Source organism: Geotrypetes seraphini, chromosome 10, assembly GCF_902459505.1.
Source record: "Geotrypetes seraphini chromosome 10, aGeoSer1.1, whole genome shotgun sequence".
NCBI lineage: Eukaryota > Metazoa > Chordata > Amphibia > Gymnophiona > Dermophiidae > Geotrypetes > Geotrypetes seraphini.
The window spans coordinates 15678018-15691997 of record NC_047093.1 but is presented as its reverse complement, the minus strand read 5'-3'; the positions used below and the strand labels follow the sequence as shown (position 1 = coordinate 15691997).

The window sequence follows — 13980 nt, the reverse complement described above, 5'->3', positions numbered from 1 at the left end:
AAAGTGAGTTTCTTTGAAAAAAGATGCTCCAGTTCAATGAAAATAGTGAAATGGTCGTTTCTATGGAAACTACAGTTGCAGAATTCTGGCCTCTAGATTTGCTCCTAACTCGTAATATATTATCGTGTTTCTCCTCTCATTGTATGTTTCTTTTGGATGCTACCTTGGAAACAAAACGTGACCCTTTTTAATTAATCCTCTATAAGAGTAAGTAAATAAAAGATTCTTCGACACAAGGAGGTGAATAGGCTTTAGGTTAAGTAAAAAGAGGTGGGATGCATTAATGAACTTGCAACTAGGAAGAAATTCTCCTGGGGTTGAACTGCCCTTTCTGTGTGATCTGAGCAAGTCATTTGACGGAGGGGGGGGAACAAGTCAATACTCTGCAGCACAATTTAGATGCTGAGGGGCCGATGCTGAAAGCCTTGTGGTAGAGCCCATGGCTCGGCTATAAAACTACAGCTCGCTCCAAAAACCTTGTGGTGTGCTCTACGCCAAAGGTGGAAATTTCACACAATTGCAAATACTCAACGGGGAATATCAACATTAATGTAAAGATCAAAATCGCCAGATAAAAATTCAGAGAAGTTGGCAGCACCAGAATGAATTAAGCCAAAATATGTCAAAAGATTAATTATATAGATATATATGTAGCCTCAGCGCAATCATCAAAGCTAACGGAGCACTGGCGAACCAGTGTTCCAGGCTCCAACTGGCAGTTAACAGCGCCATGGGTGGAACTCATTAGTTGCCATTTGAACAACGCTGCAAAGGGCTATGAAATGAACCGAAGATAAGTACTGAGAAACACGCCGGTTTTGAGCAGTAATTCTGATTCGTTGACAGCACATTTATTGTGTTTGCACATATCTGAAACTTTTCACTGTATTTGGTTCACATTTATGAGTTAGTGCACGCATATATATGCCCATGATGGCAAAAATAGCCTGGAACATACAGTTGAAGCCTGGAACACTGGATTGTCACTGCTGGGTCAGACCAGTGGTCCATCATGCCAAGCAGTCCGCTCCTGCGGTGGCCCTTAGGTCAAAGACCAGTGCCCTAACTGAGACTAGCCTTACCTGCGTACGTTCTGGTTCAGCAGGAACTTGTCTAACTTTGCCTTGAAATCCTGGAGGGTGTTTTCCCATATAACAGCCTCTGGAAGAGCATTCCAGTTTTCCACCACCCTCTGGGTGAAGAAGAACTTTCTTACATTTGTACGGAATCTATCCCCTTTTAGCTTTAGAGAGTACCCTCTTGTTCTCCCTACCTTGGAGAGGGTGAACAACCTGTCTATATCCACTAAGTCTATTCCCTTCATTATCTTGAATGTTTCAATCGTGTTCCCTCTCAGTCTCCTCTTTTCAAGGGAGAAGAGGCCCAGTTTCTCTAATCTCTCACTGTACGACAACTCCTCCAGCCCCTTAACCATTTTAGTCGCTCTTCTTTGGACCCTTTCGAGTAGTACCATGTCCTTGTTTAAGTACGGCGACCAGTGCTGGACTCAGTATTCCAGGTGAGGTCGCACCATGGCCTGGTACAGGGGCATGATGACCTTCTACGATCTGTTCATGATCCCCTTCTTAATCATTCCTAGCATTCTATTCGCCCTTTTCACTGCCGCCGCACATTGCACGGATGGCTTCATCGACTTGTCAACCAGTACTCCCAGGTCTCTTTCCTTGGGGATCTCTCCAAGTACTGCCCCGGACATCGTGTATAAGATTTTTGTTACCGACATGCATCACCTTACACTTATCTACGTTAAACTTCATTTGCCATGTTGCAGCCCATTTCTCGAGCATGTTTATGTCATGTTGCAGTTCTTCTCAATCCTCCTGCGTCCTCACTACTCTGAATAACTTTGTATCGTCTGCAAATTTAATCACCTCACTCGTCGTTCCAGTTTCCAGGTCGTTTATAAATATGTTAAAGAGCACGGATCTAAGCACCGAACCCTGCGGCACTCCACTTGTGACGCCATTCCAGTCCTAATATAGTCCATTTACCCCCACTCTGTTTCCTATCCGCCAACCAGTTTTTAATTCACATGAGTATTTCACCCTCAATTCCACTACACTCATCTCTCATCTAATGACAACATTAAGGAGTTCGCGTCATAAACGTTCAAACATATATTAGATTTCCAGTCTTGGCTTATTTTCGAGGGGAAAAAATAGTTGCTAAGACTTATGAATCAACCCTTGGTAGTTCTAATCTAATCTAATTTTCAGTTTATATACCGGATCATTTCCCGAAGGAACTCAATTCGGTTTACAGTTCATTAAAAAATAGATAACATACTAATAGGCCATATAGAATTAATACGATTAGTTAAGATTAGATAGATATTAAAAGGGTTAAAAAGAACTCTTGCTTTCCAGGCAGGCAAATGGAATGATTGGCTTAGTAACGTCTTCGCACTCTCATCATCCTACTCCAATTTTAGAAAACTGGTAAAAACGAATTTGTTCAATCGATTTGTAAACTAAGAATCAACTCAGCTCTGCCTATTCAACCAGTAACCCTAAGATCTATATAGCTTTCATATTCATTCATTATGTAAGATTGTATTGCTGACTTTGATTGTAACCTCTTCGCTGATTGTCCAGCGCTTCTTGCTGTAAACCGCCTCTAACTTCTATGGCTTTGGCGGTATATAAGAATAAAATTATTATTATTACTAGTCTTTAAGCCCGTTACATTAACGGGTGCTAGAATATATGTATGTCTGTCTTTCATTCTTTCTTTCTCTCTCTCTCCCTTTGGCCGCTTTCTGTCTCTCTCTTTCCTCGGCTGTCAACCATCACCCCTTGCCTGTTCCACCTGTCCAGCAGTAGACCTTCTCCCTTCCTTTTACCTCCCCCTGTCCAGCATCACTCCTTATCTGCTCCCCCTGTCCAGCAGCACTTCTTCCCTGCTCCCCAGTCACTCTTCCCTGCTCCCCTTGTCCAGCAGCACTTCTTCCCTACTCCCCTGTTTCTCTTCCCTGCTCCCCTGTTCCTCTTCCCTGCTCCCCCTGTCCAGCAGCACTCCTTATCTGCTCCTATCAGCATTCCCTCCACCTCCATTTCCTTGTGCATCAGCATTTCCCCCTCCCTACTTCCCTGTGCAGCATTTTCCTCCCTCCCCACTTCCCTGTACTGCAGCTGCTGCAGCATTTCTTCCCCTGTCCATTTTCCTGTGAGAGCCGGGTGAGAGCTGCTATCTTCAGCTGTTTTGTTTTGTTTTTTTGTAGTTGAAAGCCGCCGCTGCAATTAGGGTTCGCCGGCCGCCAGCGCTCAGCTGCACCCTGAGAGCCGGGTGAGAGCGGCAACCTGCAGTTGTGTATTTTTTTTTTTTTAGTTGAAAGCCGCCGCCTCAGCTTCTCTCTCGATCGTGGCGTGCCATGGTGCAAGAGGAACAGAGATCGTTGGCGGCGCGAGGTGGAGAGCAAGTGACGTAAAACCCGCGCATGCGCACTCGTGTTTCCGCGACGGGATCAGGGAACACGATTTTTGACTGCGCATGCGCGGCCTATCATTTTATTATATTAGATTATTATTAGTTACTTAGTCTTGTGCAAATACAGTCAAACCTTGGATAGCAAGTAATGTGGTTTGCAATAAATGAGTGTTGTCTGGCAGTATGAGCACATATTACGCATCACGTCATCAGAACCCACAGTTGAAGCGCGCACATCTTACGCTGAGCACAGATGAACGTAATAAAAGTGTCGCGCCTAATTTACCCACAGTTCAAACGCTCACAGCATACAGTATTTTGTATTAAAGTTTTTGGGTTGTGGAACGAATCGTCTTGAGTTTCCATTATTTCCTATGGGGAAATTTGACATACAAGTGCTTTGGATTACGAGCATGCTTCCGGAAGGAATTATGCTTACAAACCAAGGTTTTACTGTATAAAAGTAAATGCACCACTCAAAAGAAACGCACAGATGGGGCAAATAAGAATCATGAGTCAGTTTTCTAGGGCCCCCCTTTCCTGTTCCTTGTGCAAAATTTAAGATGTGTAGCTAGAATGATGCTGATGCCAGTGCAGAGTCTCACAGCGGCTTGGCTCACCCGTTTGTCAGAGTTATGAATGGCCTCTAAGTTGGAAGCAAAGTTCATCTAGATTGGCAGTTCAGTGAATGTAAGTAGAGAAGTATTGGTTTAGAGCACTGGTCTGAGAACCAAGGTTGCTGGTGCTCCTCTTGGACCTAACCCCCTTAGATTGTAAGCCCTCTAGGGACAGTAAAATACCCGTGTACCTGAATGTAACTCACCTTGAGCTAATACTGACTGTGTCCTGAGGACTGGATCAAGAACCCCTGGACAGAGTTGGAAATACAGTGGTACCTTGGTTTGCGAGCATAATTCGTTCCGGAAGCATGCTCACAATCCAAAGCGCTTGCATGTCAAAGCAAATTTCCCCATAGGAAATAATGGAAACTCGGACGATTTGTTCCACATCCCAAAAACTTTACTAGAAAATACGGTACTATACGTACTGGTATTGTAAGATCTTACTCGTTTCGAACAGTCACTACCCTGCGTGTGTGATGCTTTTATTACGTTCAGCTGCGCTCAGCATGAGATGTGCGTATATTGTGCGCGCTTGAACTGCGGTGCATGTATTACGTTCAGACGCGATCCGTGATGCAACGCGCATATATTGTGCATATTTGACGTGACGCGCGTAAATGTGCTCGTACTGCAAGACAACGCTGGTTTATCGAGTTAAAATTTAAGAAAATGTTTTGCTCGTCTTGCAAAACACTCGTAAACCCAGGACAAGCAGGCAGCGTATTCTCAACATGTGGGTGACGTCACCGACGGAGCCCCCTAGCGAACTCGCTATCCAAGGTTTGACTGTACTCATCTTGCTGCTTTGCAAAGCTGGTGGCAGTAAATAGTGTGTTTTGGAAATAATAAAACAGAGGCCTACAGTGGTAGCAGACAGCCTAATGGCCCTAATCTGTTGATCAGAAATTGTTCAGAAGGTACTGATCCATGAATCGCGTTGTAGACACAATGAAAGACTCAGGAGCTGTGTTTTTGTCTTGGCATAAGTCTCTTCTCTCAAAAATTACATCTAATGCCAGAGTTTTGTAGTAAATTTTTTTAGTCACATTAGCCCTGTTTGTCCTACTCTTTCTCTCTGTTTTGCTTGGGCAACTATGATTAGCTTTGCAGTCACAGTACTTCTTTATCTCTTAACAAACTTTTTACTTCTGTAAGAATTTCACAATTATCGTTTTATACTTAAAGACTTCTAGCCTTGACAGAGAACAAAGGGGCCCTTTTATGAAAGCTTATCATGTGCTTAGGAAGAAAATCTAGAAATGGCGTCTATATATAGACACCTGAGTTAAGTAACAAATGCCGTTTAAAACGGCAGAATATTGGACCATTAAAGCATCTACCAGCGCCTAAATAATAAACGCCGGAAGTGATGCTAGGTGCAATTCACAACAAAGATACGTGCCGGAAATGTAGGCCTGGACAACTCTGGCATACATTTCCAGCACCTATCTTTTACGGACATGTGATTCTTTGTAGGGTGCCGTTGCGTGACTGACACGCGATCAGCAGCCGCTTTTTAGGTGCCCGTCGATATCAGCGCCCTGTAGAGAATCCAGGCCTAAGCGCCATGTGTAAGGTGACCATACGTCCCGTTTTCAATGGGACAGTCCCGTTTTCGGACCGACCATCCCGTTGTCCCGACCCACCGCTTCGGGACACTGAAATGTCCCGTTTGACATTTTCTCTGCGTATAGTGTGCTTTGTAGTTTTTTTTAATTTTACGATTACCATTATGAATTAATATGAAGATATTATGTGTACATGAAAAATGAATGGAAGAGAATGGGGGCAGGGCTAGGGCGGGGTTGAGGCGGGGCTAGGGTGGGATTGGGGCGGGGCTAGGGCGGGATTGACAATTAATAGATGTCCCCTTTTGATGAAAAAAATAAATGGTCACCTTAGCCATGTGGCCCATATAATAGATATAAAATTGAACATTCTCTAGCATTTAGCCATTTTGGGGCCCTTTTTCTAAAGCTCAGTGCACGTGAAATGCACTGTATCCTATCTATATTTCAAAGAGCAATAATAGCCATCAAATAGGAAAAATTGCTGCATTCTATATTTGGAGCTTTATTTTACTGAAAAAGACGTAGTTAGGTGGGCTGGTAAAGAATTAAGATGCCCTTTTACTAAGGTGAGCTAACTGATATAGTGCATGCCAACGAGTAGTGTGTGCTAAATGCTAAGATGTCCTTAGGAATATAACAGATGTCTTAATAGTAAACTTGCTAATTGTTAGTAAAAGGACCCCTAAATGATTACGGGCTAGATTCACTAAATGCCCCGATTGTCTGCCAACCAGTTTGCGGGCATTCTCCGACCCCGATCCGATTCACTAACCTTCTGCCCAATCCGATCCGCCCATGCAGGCATGCAAAGTAGGAAGGCCTCGATTCACTAAAGAGAAGAAGGAATACCAATTGGGCTGGCCGATCCAAACTGAAGCGACTGCTGAGGACCAGTCGCTCTTGTCCTTGCCGACTGTCCTGCTCTCTGCAGAACAGTAACTATCCAAATTAAGCATTTCCTTTGTGCTAAAAGCGCCCTGCTCTCTGCCTCTCTTATCTTCCACCCTGCCTCTCTGCGAACCCGTGTTTTTAACCCGCGGTTTTCCGGGGCTGCACTACGGCATTGTTCCAGTCTGATTTAAATGATTCTCGTGCAGCCACCCCCCCCCCCCCTTTTGTTTTGACCTCAAGCTTTGCAAACGCATGCGCGGATCGCATCTCCAGGAAGAGAGGATGGTCTGCGCATGCATATGGATTGCTCTGCAGCTTATGGGCGTGTGTCCGATCAGATCATTTACACGGGGATTGTGAATCGGTCGCCCGAAAAGACTCGGCCACGAATCACCCAGATCGGTGAGTTTAGTGAATCTGGTAAGCAAATTTCAGTGTCTTCTCTCCCATTCTTTCTGTCACTGTGACAGAAGGCAATTAGCTTTCGTGGGAATGCCATTTATAATAATAAAATGAAGAAAAACAGGTTCATAAAAATAACAAAAGAAGCATCATGAGCAAAGCGGGTGTAGCTCAAAGCCATTTTCTCAACTCAGTCTTTGGGGCACACCCAGTCAGTTGGGTTTTCAGGATATTCACAATGAATACATATATGCAAATCTATTTCATTCATATGCATTGTGCACATCCTGCAAACCTGTCTGGCTAGGTGTGCCCAGAGGACAGGGTTGAGAAGTCCTACACTAGGGTCCCAAAAAGTACCATATATATACAGTTGAGTATATTTTTGTGCAGAATGATACGGAGTGGGACATGATTATGACTTTTTCCAGATAACGGGAGTTTATTATAAAATAATTTCAGACAATGAGCATTTTTCTGGCTAATGGATCGCTTGAATGGAACCAATTTTCAGGTAACAGAAAGTTTTTATAAAAAAACAGATCAAGTTGCATGGATTACAATTTTTCTTTGACAGAGCTTTCAACTAATGCAGTGGTCTCAAACTCAAACCCTTTGCGGGGCCACATTTTGGATTTGTAGGTACTTGGAGGGCCGCAGAAAAAATAGTTAATGTCTTATTAAAGAAATGACAATTTTGCATGAGGTAAAACTATAGTTTATAAAACTTTCCTTTAACAGTTAAAAGGAAAGATATATAAACTATAAAGAGTTTTACCTCATGCAAAATTGTCATTTCTTTAATAAGACATTAACTATGTTTTCTGCGGCCCTCCAAGTACTCTATTTTTTTCTGCAGCACTCACATTTAAAGTTCAATATCTTTTCTTTCTCAAAACTGGCACATTTCAATCACTAAATTGAAAATAAAATAATTTTCCTACCTTTGTTTGGTAATTTCATTAGTCTCTGGTTGCACTTTATTCTGCTGACTGTGCATCCTATACTTCTTCCCTTCTTTCAGCCTCCTGTGAGCAATGGAGCATTTACCTCGCTGGCCCGTGCTAAAAACCTCTAGCACCATTTAGTAAAACCCAGCGTTAATTTCATCAGTAGCCCAACATTTCAGATCCTTACTAGAACATAACATAAAAATTTATATATGAATCACAATATCTTTCAGTTCAGTGATATGTAAAAAAAAATAAAAATATATCTTTAGGGATACAGGGTGGGCCACGGAAAAGTAGCCCACCTCCGGCGATAGTATGACAAGATGAACGAGCAAGTGGATTGTTTTTATTCACTTACCCACAAGTTACAACAGATGGTGAAAGTGGTCCCCGTTCACGCCTCTGCACCTTTGGGCACGTCGGATCACGTTGGCTTATACTGCTTGCACCTTTTCAACAGTGATGCTATGGATAGCGTTCCTGATGTTCTCCTTGAGTTCATCCAGGATGTGTGAATTGTTGGTGTACATTTTCTGTTTTAAATTTCCCCATAGATAAAAATCGCAAGTGGTCAAGTCCGGGGAACGTGGTGGCCCAACCCCCTTTTTCACAGTTCATGAACCCATGCCAGTGAGCCGCGTGACGTGTGGCATGTTGCCCCATCTTGTTGGAAAAAGCAGTACATTTTTTCTTCTACATAGAAACATAGAAACATAGAAATAGACGGCAGATAAGGGCCACGGCCCATCCAGTCTGCCCACCCTAATGACCCTCCCCTGCCTTTACCTTGTGAATAGATCCCACGTGTCGATCCTATTTGACCTTAAAATCAGGCACACAGCTGGCCTCAATCACCTGAAGTGGAAGACTATTCCAGCGATCAACTACCCTTTCAGTAAAAAAGAACTTCCTGGTGTCACCTCGCAGTTTCCCGCCCCTGATTTTCCACGGATGCCCTCTTGTTGCCGAGGGACCCTTGAAAAAGAAGACATCTTCCTCTGCCTCGATGCGGCCCGTGAGATATTTGAACGTCTCGATCATGTCTCCCCTCTCTCTGCGCTCCTCGAGTGAGTATAGCTGCAATTTTTCTAACCGTTCCTCGTACGGGAGATCCTTGAGTCCCGAGACCATCCAGGTGGTCATTCTCTGGACCGACTCCATTCTCAGCACATCCTTGCGATAATGCGGCCTCCAGAATTGCACACAGTATTCCAGGTGGGGCCTCACCATGGATTTATACAATGGCATAATGACCTCCGGCTTACGGCTGACGAAACCCCTGCGTATGCAACCCATGATTTGTCTTGCCTTGGATGAAGCTTTCTCCACCTGATTGGCAGCCTTCATGTCCTCACTGATGATCACCCCTAAGTCTCGCTCTGCTACCATTCTTGTAAGGATCTCACCATTAAGGGTATAAGTCCTGCATGGATTTTGGCTAGCCAGGTGCAACTAACTTTGTTAGTTGGTCGTAAAATTGTTCAAAGATGTCCAGGTAAACCACGGTATTCACAGTTGATTCGAAGAAAATTGGGCCCATTATTCGTGTTCCTGACACTGCGCACAAAACATCAATTTTCTGGTCGTGAAGTGGTGTTTCGTGAGTTAAGTGGGGGTTTTCAGCAGACCAGTACCTCATATTCTGGGAATTTACGTGACCTGATAAATGAAACCAAGCTTCGTCCGTCATGAAGTACAGCGATGGGTCCAAATGTCCATCAGCAATCAGAGTCAGCAGCCATGTACAGTAATTTACGTGTTTTGCTTTGTCGGTTCCTGTCACTAGTGTCATTCCCAGAAATTCAGTGCTGGGTCATTTCTAGGTTCCATCATTGAGTTTCCGGTTATATGGGAGTGGTGAAAGTGTAGTTGGTAATGTGCGATATTCAGTACTTAACCAGCTATGGCAGACTACATAAATATAAGACTGACGTTTATGTAGAGTCGCTACATCTCCACTTCGACTCAGACTCCTTTATTTATGTATCTGTATAGGCGTTGTACTAAGCTCAAGATATGGCTTCTTGGGATTTTGGTTTAAGTTTCTCATTTAGGTTCAGGTATTATGGATTTGGCATTTGTGTTCTGTGTGTGTGACTGAGGTATTCTGTTGTTACGATTTTTCTATGCAGCATAACAACATAAGAATAGCCTTACTGGGCCAGACCAATGGTCCATCAAGCCCAGTAGCCCATTCTCACGCTGACCAATCCAGGTCACTAGTACCTGGCCAAAACCCAAGGAGTAGCACCATTCCATACAGAATCCCAAAGAATAGCAAGATTCCGGAATCCCAGAGAGTAACAAGATTCTAAAATCCCAAAGAGTAGCATCATTCCATACAGAATCCCAAAGAATAGCAAGATTCCGGAATCCCAGAGAGTAACAAGATTCTAGAATCCCAAAGAGTAGCAACATTCCATACAGAATCCCAAAGAATAGCAAGATTCCGGAATCCCAGAGAGTAACAAGATTCTAGAATCCCAAAGAGTAGCAACATTCCATAGAGAATCTCAAAGAATAGCAAGATTCCGGAATCCCAGAGAGTAACAAGATTCTAAAATCCCAAAGAGTAGCAACATTCCATACAGAATCCCAAAGAATAGCAAGATTCCGGAATCCCAGAGAATAACAAGATTCTAGAATCCCAAAGAGTAGCAACATTCCATGTTGCTGATCCAGGGCAAGCAATGGCTTCCTCCATGTCTTTCTCAATAACAGACTATGGACTTTTCCTCCAGAAACTTGTCCAACCTTTCTTAAAACCAGCTACGCTATCTGCTCTTACCACAACCTCTGGCAACATGTTCCAGAGCTTAAATATTCTCTAAGTGAAAAAAAATTTCTTCCTATTGGTTTTAAAAGTATTTCCCTGTAACTTCATCGAGCATCCCCCCCCCCCCCCCGTCTTTGTAATTTTTGACGGAGTGGAAAATCGATCCACTTGTACCCGTTCTACTCCAGTTATTTATCGTGTTCAGTTGTCTCGATAGTGGAGGGGATATTTGTGAGGGGGAGGGGAGGCAGGGATTTTGTTGATCCTTGTTCTGTATTTGTGATTTATAAAATGACAGTTGCACTGGATATTGTTTGTTTTTATACTTTAATAAAATGATTTCAGTATCAAATCATAACTCTTCAAGGCTTGTGTGAATGGGATCAGACAGAGTTCACGGGAACGGAGACAGAGTTTGCAGGGATCAGGCGGGGATGGGAGCAAATTTTATCCCTGTGTCATTCTCTAGTTGCCACTTTCACCAATATAAATATCATAAAATATATTACATTTTGTAATCATCAAAGAACTTGATATCAAAATATATTCTAAAAGTAAAACATATCCTGAAAAAAAATGGGTTGATCAAATTATTATCTGTAAAATAACGCCCCCCCCACTCCCCACTCCTTTTAAGATGCCACGTTAGTGTTTTTCATCGACAGAATTCTATGAGCGTCAGAGCTTTTCCTCTTGCAGCCGGTGATAAAAAATGCTAACACGGCTTCGTAAAAGGGGGGGTAGGGGTTAAGAAATTTAGGGCTCCTTTTACGAAGCCGTGTTAGGCTTTTTTATCGCGGTATTAGCTTCAACGCTCATAGAGTTCCTATGAGCGTTTTACTAATACTGACGTGGCTGGTGATTAGAAAAAGCCTAATGCGGTTTCGTAAAAAAAAAAAAAAAAGGGGGGGGGGCTGTTTAAGCATTATAATACTTGCATGACATACACTTTAGCTCTATTAGGAGTCGGAGTTGGAATTGGCACATTTTTACTGACGCCAACTCCAGTAACCCAAGAATTGCATCTGATTCTGAGTCTGACTCTGCAGCCTTGGTCGTATCTATGCAGTTTTCTTAGCCGGTCAAGTGCTGAATTTCGGTACTTAATTGACCAAATGCTGACTCTGCTCTTGGAACGTTCCCAAAATAGCCATTCATAGCTTGGGCGCTATCTGGTTAAATGCCATCGACTAAGTCCAATTAGCTCTGGACAGATGATTTAAACCAGTGTTTTTCAACCACCGGTCCATGGACCAGTGCCGGTCCACAGAAATTTCCTGCCAGTCCACAGGGCCAGCACGTGTATCAGGCCCAAAACAGTGTTCTTCAACCGCCGGTCCACTGTGCGATCGATGAGGCGTTATCTTCGAGCCAGCTCCCTCTTCCTAACTGATTCAGTGCACAAAGCCATGGGCAGTGGCTCCTACAGGCATTCTGCACCTGAACCGGAAGCCTTCTCTCACACCAAGCAGCATCATGGGGTAAAGACCTAGAACAATTACTTTCACCCTCTACTTATGAGGAATTTAGGAAACGTCTAAAAACACACCTGTTCCTAAAACATCTTGACAACTGATCCACTTATCTCTTTCCTCTCAATAGGACCTACTGTCCTTTTGATCACTTTTCTCCTCAACAATGAATTTCCTGTCTAATTACTTCTCTTTCTTCTTCCCCTCTTGAAGTCAGTCAATTTGTACCTTTGCTTAATCTTTTGTAAACCGCATAGAACTTCACGGTATTGCGGTATATAAGCTGTTATTATTATTATTATTATTATTCTCAACGTCAGAGGGAAGGCTTCCAGATGAGGCACGGGACGTGCAAGGTGCAATTAGTACTATTATGGGGGCGGGGTCTGGGGTGGAGATTGGGTAGAGCTGGGCAGGGTCTGGCCCATGACTTAGCCCCGTGTTCCTCAACCGCCGGTCCACGGACCGATGCCGGTCCACAGAATAATTCTTTTATTTCTGCCGGTCCATAGGTGTAAAAAGGTTGAAAAACACTGATTTAAACAGTCAGGAACCTCTCCTGACCATCTAAATCATTTTAAATATCGGGCCCACTATGTATATAATTGAAGACTATTTTTGGTATTACTCCTTTAACTTATGAGAACACAAGATAAGTGAGGTGTAGTGTAAAGTTAATCATTCATTTTAAAAACTTATAGGCCACTACATCTGCCAGTTCTGTGCGGGGTACAATTAAAACACACTCAATTACATGACATTACATGTTTTGTAAGTTAAGAGCTTGGTAGAGCTTGATGAGAGACGTTTTAAAGAAATAATTAGTTTTATAGGAGAGATCTTGGAATGTCTTCATGCTTATAAAAGTTTATGTCTTTAGATCTTCTTTGTAATAGAAAGTAAAGGCTCAGAGCTTATAAACATTGAAATGGTGAGAGTAGATAGCTTAAAAGGTTGAGATGACTTTGCCAGATATGCCGTTGTTCGTTTGAAAAAAAAACAACAACAAAAAACTCTGGTATTCTCAGTCTCAGCACAGATGGATTCCTCTACTACACATTAGACTCAACGTCCAGGTAATAGTAATTTGAGGAAGTTATTTCAAGAGTTTTCACAGTTTTTCAACAAAATGTTCACCTGGCTAAGAGTACCGTATTTCCCTATGTATAGGCCTAGGCCTATACATGGGTTTTACAATCCTGTGTAGTGGATGCGGCTTCCTTATATGGGGCAGCCTATCTAAAGACATCATAGATAAGCCGCACCATTAGTACCGGTAGATCAGCAGCGAAGTCCCCTGTACCTGTAGCGCTCTCGCTGGATGGCTGCCAGCTGCCTTCTGCAATGCCGCAGCCAGCGGTGAAAGGCAGCAGCGATCTTTTCAGCATCCAGGCGGCCCCGCACTGCTTCCTCAATGCCTGCCGTCAGTTCTCGCATGTCCTGCGAGAACTGACGGCAGGCATTGAGGAAGCAGCGCAGGGCCAGGCTGGATGCTGAAAAGATCGCTCCTGCCCTGCACCACTGGCCGCAACATTGCAGGAGGCAGCCGGCGGAGGCTTTTACCGGGGGAGGGGGGGAGAGGGGATGATGTATAGGCTGCCCCATTGTATAGGCCAATTTAGGTTTTAAAACTCGTAACATGGGGTGGCTTATCTAAGAGTTTTAAAACTTAAATCGACATTTCCTGTGACCTATACATGGGGGCAGCCTATATAAAGGGGCGGCCTATACATGGGGAAATACGGTAATCCTGTTAAAATTTACTATGGATTTTGGACTGGATTTTGAAAAATGACATCTAGAGGGAAAGCCAAAAAAGACATATTAGGCAACATTGATTCCTAT

General features: G+C 43.3%; 1 protein-coding gene across 9 annotated transcripts in view; it reads left to right on the top strand.

The window, feature by feature from the left end:
- CEP112 (centrosomal protein 112) overlaps window positions 1-13980 on the top strand; it is a 729616-nt gene that overhangs the window by 399188 nt on the left and 316448 nt on the right. The window lies entirely within an intron of this gene.